Source organism: Anneissia japonica, unplaced genomic scaffold (genome assembly GCF_011630105.1).
Source record: "Anneissia japonica isolate Jap-2015-1 unplaced genomic scaffold, ASM1163010v1 scaffold288073_len612986_cov165, whole genome shotgun sequence".
NCBI lineage: Eukaryota > Metazoa > Echinodermata > Crinoidea > Comatulida > Comatulidae > Anneissia > Anneissia japonica.
In genome coordinates, this window is record NW_022731366.1 from 328,243 (window position 1) to 335,954 (window position 7,712).

Here is a 7,712-nt window from a genome sequence, read left to right on the forward strand (position 1 = left end):
GTCAAAAGAACAGGAGCTTGTTATTTTTATTGTATTTAATCTTGAATTTTCTAATGTTTCTTAATTCATTTATAAAAATTATTTTAAATACAAAAGAATTTGTTTTTGTATTAGTTTCAACTTCATCCAAAAAGTTTCTGTAATATGGGAGAAATTATTTTTTTTTTGTTTTTTTTGTCCTTGTTTTCCAAATGTCTATGTACATTTAAATTTTGATTTTTAATTTTAAAAAGATCATGCGTGTGAACATGGCTCCTATTGTATAGAAGATGAATGTGCATGTTGGGTTTGTACGCAAGCTTGTCTTTGAGTCGGGTTAACCCACTGAAATCTAAACTAAAAAAAAATCATCTGCTATCAAAAAACGCCAAAGATTAAGTTAGTTCTAGCTATAACTGGAAAAGCCTGGAAAGATTTTAAAATTTAGTAGACTCAAAATCGAGGTGGTTTGAGGCTTTATTTTACAGAATATAGCACTATTACGGTGGCTACTTGCCACCCGCTAATTTTCCCCACAAATTTTTTTCTACATAGAGAGTTATTCCCCAGGCTATTTCCCCCCCCCATTTTTTCGATGAATTGTTCCTCCTAGTTTTCCCAATGATTTTTTTCCATCAGGTTATTTTCATTATACTTTATAATAAGAGAGAGAACATATTTTTTCTTTATTTTTTATTTTGTGTTTTCTCTATATCAATTAATTATTGTCTAGTCGTCGTAAGGTTACACTAAAAAGGTGTGCCGCTGATACAAAAGCGTTATTCAATCAATTGACTAATTGACTATTGATGCATTCACAATACAGTATTGATGAAGCCTAATACACATTGTAGAAACGTTTTGAAAGTTTAAATCCGGTTTTACATAAGAAATAGAGGAAAGAAAACAGGATATCTTTATAACATGTTTCCTCTCTTGGAATTTCGATATCACACCTATTTTCTAGTTGTTCTATATAAACGTATTTCTCTGCATCCACAAAAAACACTCCGGCAAGTAGCGGAAGTATTATTTTTGTACAGTACTTTTGAGGTCAATGCTCATTAGTGATTCTCTTCTACGATACGCCTACTTTTATTTCAAATTATGTTTTACGGTTGATGGCAACAAATACGCCTATATCATTAAATATATTTCATATAATTAATGTTATTTAATTTGTTTATCAGAAAATTAGGTCGATTTATGTTTTATAATGTATGCATATTATATATATTTTTAATGTTTATGTTACTAACATTTATTATACACCGAATGCAATTTCTTATTTTTTAAACCAACTAGGATGTGAACAGAATATTGATAATTGTGTACGTATTCTTTGCTTAAAGTTACAGAACTTGTTACCGTAACAAAAAGTAGAATTTGAAATTACCAAACACATAACGACTTGCTTAATTACCGGTTCTCAGATATTATTATCTTTTGGGCCGTGAGTCCAATTCAAAATAAATGTTGGCCCTAAGAATCAGGGGTGTAGGAGTATAACAGGAGGGGTAGAAAGAGTGTCGAATGTTAGGAAAGGTTCACCACCGCAGCCTATTCATTTTTTGTTTGTTTGAGTAATGAATGTTTGTGTACATAGTTCGGGTGCTCAAATTAAACATACATTGAAATTTGAATTGTACGTGCTTTATTATAAATATTTTTGTTTATGTACCTGATATTGTCTAAACACTCCCTAAAAAACAGCTTAAAAATGCTAAGATCGTCAGAACGCCCAGGGGGTATCGCACACCCAGGGGGTATCGCTCCCCCCACGAATCCCCACCGGGGCCCCGACCCTGGCCCCCGGCAGGGGCTCTGCTGCTGCAGCAAAGCCTTAACAGCTTTAGTCAGTTAAAGCATAGGCAGCAGAAGATTCCAGGTTCAAATTCCAGTAAGGGCACCTATTTTTTCACTCCAGATTTCTCTTTTAACATTCAAAGTTTATTTACAATAAAGTTATAGCATTATGATTACTATTATCTTTTGAAACAATTATGAAATAGTGATCAAAATGTCATGATAAAAAATTAAAATAATGTAATAACATTTCTCTTATTAACTTGTACAGCTTGATTATACAGTAAAATTTTTGTTATTAAAAGTTTTAAATGGAATCATGTATCTGGGCTGTCAATAGTTTTACATCAATGATTATATTTTATTCAAATAACAGTCAATATAGCAGTTTATAAAACAAACTATTGGATTATATTTTACAAATATAAGAAAAGTAGGGTAAAAATAAAATAACAAAATTCAAAGAAATTAGTGAAGTGATGTTTGCTGGAACTTGTCTTCAACAGTGGGGGCCCAGGGTACTTTTTTCTCATGTTGTTTTTGAGAATTTTGTCATTTTGGGAACTATGATTGTCTCTCAAATAACCATGGAATAGTCACTTTAATTGAATCCAATGTGACCTGTACTTATAACCAATCAAGTTTTATATAGGTGTTGTAGAATAGAGTATATATACTGTTCAGAATGAACATTACAAAGTTTTGTAATTATTTGATACTTTTGTGTGAGACATGCCCATATTCCTACCCTCATTCAGATTGGTCAATTCTTAGGCGAGACTTTTTTTATTCCTTGTTTTGCGTACTTATTTTTTTAAAGATTATCAGAGGAGGGTGGAATAAAATTGAAAATAAAATTTTGTATTCTTATTCAGCAAATAGTTTTTCCAAAGACGTCCAGACGGAGGAGAAAATACAAATAAAATTTTATTGGTGAATGTGATGCTAATAATGTTATGATTAAATGCTTCAAATTTATATAATTAGGAAGAAAAATACATATATTATCTTTAGAATTTCAAGGCAGCGGAGGGCGTAATAAAAATAAAGAAACATTTTTTTTTCGTCTGAAATTTCCAATTTTTCGTGGCGGCGGGTGCGCTAATTGGCCAAAAATAAATTTTTATTTTTATTCAAAATCATCAATATTTGCAGTCTTCATTTAGAATTGTCATTCCTTGGTTGTCATTGTTGGCTAACCTCTGTGTGACAGACATTCTCTTGTATAACAAAATGCATAGGATTATGAGTAAAAGTAAAGTGCCACTTATAGTCAATGCAATGACTAAAGATTTTGACTTTACAGATGTTATGGGATCCACAGCTGTTGGAATGTATGCTGTTGTTGAGCTCCATATAGTTTTGCTTACTGCCGTCTGCATAGAAGTTGGTAATCTAGTGGTTCCAGTTGTCACATGTTCTGTTGTTGAATTCAATGTAGTTTTGCTGTCTACTATTAGAGTCTTCTGTGTGTCATGTTGTTCTTTTCTGGTAGTCATTGGCTTACCTGTATTCTGCAAAGTGTTTAATGGCCAATTTGTTACAGATGTCACATAGTCTTTTGTTGGAATCAGTGTTGATGGCTGAGAAGATGTTGACTGCACAGTAAGATGTGTATAAGAGACAGTATATATACTGTTCAGAATGAACATTACAAAGTTTTGTAATTATTTGATACTTGTGTGTGAGACATGCCCATATTCCTACCCTCATTCAGATTGGTCAATTCTTAGGCGAGACTTTTTTTATTCCTTGTTTTGCGTACTTATTTTTTTAAAGATTATCAGAGGGCGGAATAAAATTGAAAATAAAACTTTGTTTTCTTATTTAGCAAATAGTTTTTCCAAAAACGTCCAGACGGAGGAGAAAACAAAAATAACATTTTATTGGTGAATGTGATGCTAATAATGTTATGGTTAAATGCTTCAAATTTATATAATTAGGAAGAAAAATATATATATTATCTTTAGAATTTCAAGGCAGTGGAGGGCGTAATAAAAATAAAGAAACATTTTTTTTTCGTCTGAAATTTCCAATTTTTCGTGGCGGCGGGTGCGCTAATTGGCCAAAAATAAAATTTTATTTTTATTAAAAATCATCAATATTTGCAGTCGGCGGGTTCACTAAACAAGGTATAAAAAAAGTGTCGCCTTGGGTATAATTGATATACTCCCAAAAGATCCAATTCATTTTGATTATTTGGGATAATTTAATACCATTATCAGTTTTTTAGCCACTTTCAACGGGGCAAAATATTAAAAAAAATAATGATGAACAAAATTAATTATTAAGAAAAAATGTCTAGGCATTTGTGAAGGAGGTTCGTAATGTACCACATCAGCTTTTCATCTTTTTAGTAGCAGAAAGTAACTTCCTTATAAGAATTACCAATATTTGGAAAGGGTTGATATTTTGCATAATATTATAAAGGAATACACAAAAAACTAAACCACACTATCAAATGAATACATACTGTACTTGGATATTCAAGTATTTTTTATTCATCAACTGAATTACATTGATGTTTACAAATAGTTTAAAATAAAATTAAAGGTAAAATACAAAGAGCAATGAGGCAACATTAAATACATATGATAAAAACCACACTAAAAAATAAGTTTATAAAATGTTTACAACAATCAAATAAATTCAAAAAATGTATGAATAAAATAAAGAACTACAGTAGTAAGCAATTGTTTACAATAATTTTGGTAAATGGTCTGGTAATAATAATATGCTAATGTTCTTTCTAAGATCTTACAACTGTGTAATGAACGTACACTTGTGTTTGTGAGACATGAACATATTTCTGCCCTCTTTCTGATTGGTCAGTGTAATTGATACTCCGCAAAATTCCAAGTAATTCTTGAAGTGTTGATGTATTTCAGATAGTCCTTACAATTACTATTTCTTAGTCACTTGTCCATTGTTCTATTTTGTTTTTTCCACCTTTGGAGTGACATTAACATATGTTTGCTCATTGTTGCTATTTGAAGATCTGTTTGGTGGTTTGTCAGGTTGTGTGCCAGGTTGCAATGCGACTATCTCATATGGAACAACTTCTGCCACCATTCGGCTCTTACTGTTGCCATTTTTGTCTGGAGCTTTACTCTTAATAGCAGGTTTAACATTGGTGTAAAGATGTTCTTCATTTTTCAATCCTTCATTGTTTTTTATAGGGTTAATACTATTGTAGACATGTTCTGCATTCAGTTGAGTAGGTTGGTTATAAATATCAGATTCCTCATGAAATTGCTCAATAATTTCTTCATTATAATTCTCATTTAAAATTGTCATTCCTTGGTCATCATTATTGGTAAACTTTTGTGTAATAGATTTTTTCTTGTATAACAAAATGCATAGGATTATCAGTAATGATAAAGCTCCACCAGCAGACAATGCAATGAATAAAGAGTTTGACTTCACAGAATCTGCATCTGATTGAATATGTTCTGTTGTTGAACTTAAAAGAGTTTTGCTAGTTGATGTTGAAGCCTTTGGTGTGTCATATTTTTCTCTTGCGGTAGTCATTGACTTACCTGTTGTCTGCAATGTGGTTAATGGCCTGGTTGTTCTAATTGTCTGATGTCCTATTGTTGATTTCGATGTTGATGGCTGAGAAGACACTTGCAGTGCAAAGCATACTCTAACTACATTATACCATGTGACCTTACATTGGTAGGTTGCAGCTAGTTCCTGTTGAAGACTGAATGTGTGGTTTAAATAGATCAATGCCAACCGCATGGATCTATTTAAATTTTCACTTCTACTTGCAATAATGACATCATTTCTCCACCATTCAATGGTGATTCTTGGATTACCTGCCTCAGAGCAACATGACAATGCAACAGTATGCCCAATTGAATCAACTTGGTAATGAACCTGACAAAGAGGATATTTTGCTGGTGGTGGATAGTCAACATTTAAAAAACTGTAACCACTTATTTTAAATAATATACCACCAGTGGTGTCCATCACTCTACATCGATATCCATTCCCATTAAGCCATTGTCCAACATCAAGCCCTCTTGTGATTGATATTGTCAGTTCAAATTCAGTGGAGTTGTTAAGTGAATATGCTAGTGCTTCTTGAAAAAGGTCAGAAATCAATAGTATTCCATTTCTGTAGACCACTGCTTCATCTCCATCAAATGTCCTTCTATACCAGATGATGTATTGTTCCTCTCTAAAGATGGTATCAGTACATTTGAGGTCAATGATGTCACCTTCAATTGCACTTATAGTTTCCTGTACATCTCCAGTCAAAACTGTTCTTCTGGATTCACATTGAGTAATTAAAATTAGATTGCATGTGATCACAACCATCAACCTCAACTCAGCAAGTTTACCTCTCATTGTGATTGCATTTGTAACTGATCAACTAATCATTAGATTAGGTTTTAATACCAGAAACTTCCTCATAAGGATTATACCATTACAATTTAAAAAATGAATGGGTTGATGTTTGCATATGAATGCATGGTTGAAAAAATTTCAATCAGCTTCTCAGATTTTTTATTATTATCCGCACAAAGGAAAAATTTCTAAAACAGCAGGCAAAAATGCAATGAATACGGCCCTCATAACAAATTTATACAAAGCATCCACATTAACACAAGTAAAATACAGAAAGCACAATGAACAAATAGATTCTCGATAAAATTTTAGAATTGCAGAAAAAAAAACAAAAAACAATATATTAAAGTTGTTCTCAAAAATCAATAAAATTATAACATAGCATAGGCAGCAGAAGATTCCAGGTTCAAATTCCAGTAAGGGCATCTATTTTTTCACTCCAGATTTCTCTTTTAACATTCAAAGTTTATTTACAATAAAGTTATAGCATTATGATTACTATTATCTTTTAAAACAATTATGAAATAGTGATCAAAATGTCATGATAAAAAATTAAAATAATGTAATAACATTTCTCTTATTAACTTGTACAGCTTGATTATACAGTAAAATTTTTGTTATTAAAAGTTTTAAAATGGAATCATGTATCTGGGCTGTCAATAGTTTTACATCAATGATTATATTTTATTCAAATAACAATCAATATAGCAGTTTATAAAAAAAACTATTGGATTATATTTTACAAATATAAGAAAATTAGGGGAAAAAATAAAATAACAAAATTCAAAGAAATTAGTGAAGTGATGTTTGCTGGAACTTGTCTGCAACAGTGGGGGCCCAGGGTACTTTTTTCTCATGTTGTTTTTGAGAATTTTGTCATTTTGGGAACTATGATTGTCTCTCAGATAACCATGGAATAGTCACTTTAATTGAATCCAATGTGACCTGTACTTATAACCAATCAAGTTTTATATAGGTGTTGTAGAATACAGTATATATACTGTTCAGAATGAACATTACAAAGTTTTGTAATTATTTGATACTTGACCTAAAGGAACTGTTCGGTTAAGTCGCACTGCGCCTTGGAAAATGTTGCTAAGATCCTACAAAATTACTGTAAAATGTACATACACTTGTGTGTAAGACATGCCCATATTCCTACCCTCATTCAGATTGGTCAATTCTTAGGCGAGACTTTTTTTATTCCTTGTTTTGCGTACTTATTTTTTTAAAGATTATCGGAGGAGGGTGGAATAAAATTGAAAATAAAATTTTGTATTCTTATTCAGCAAATAGTTTTTCCAAAGACGTCCAGACAGAGGAGAAAATACAAATAAAATTTTATTGGTGAATGTGATGCTAATAATGTTATGATTAAATGCTTCAAATTTATATAATTAGGAAGAAAAATACATATATTATCTTTAGAATTTCAAGGCAGCAGAGGGCGTAATAAAAATAAAGAAACATTTTTTTTTCGTCTGAAATTTCCAATTTTTCGTGGCGGCGGGTGCGCTAATTGGCCAAAAATAAATTTTTATTTTTATTCAAAATCATCAATATTTGCAGTC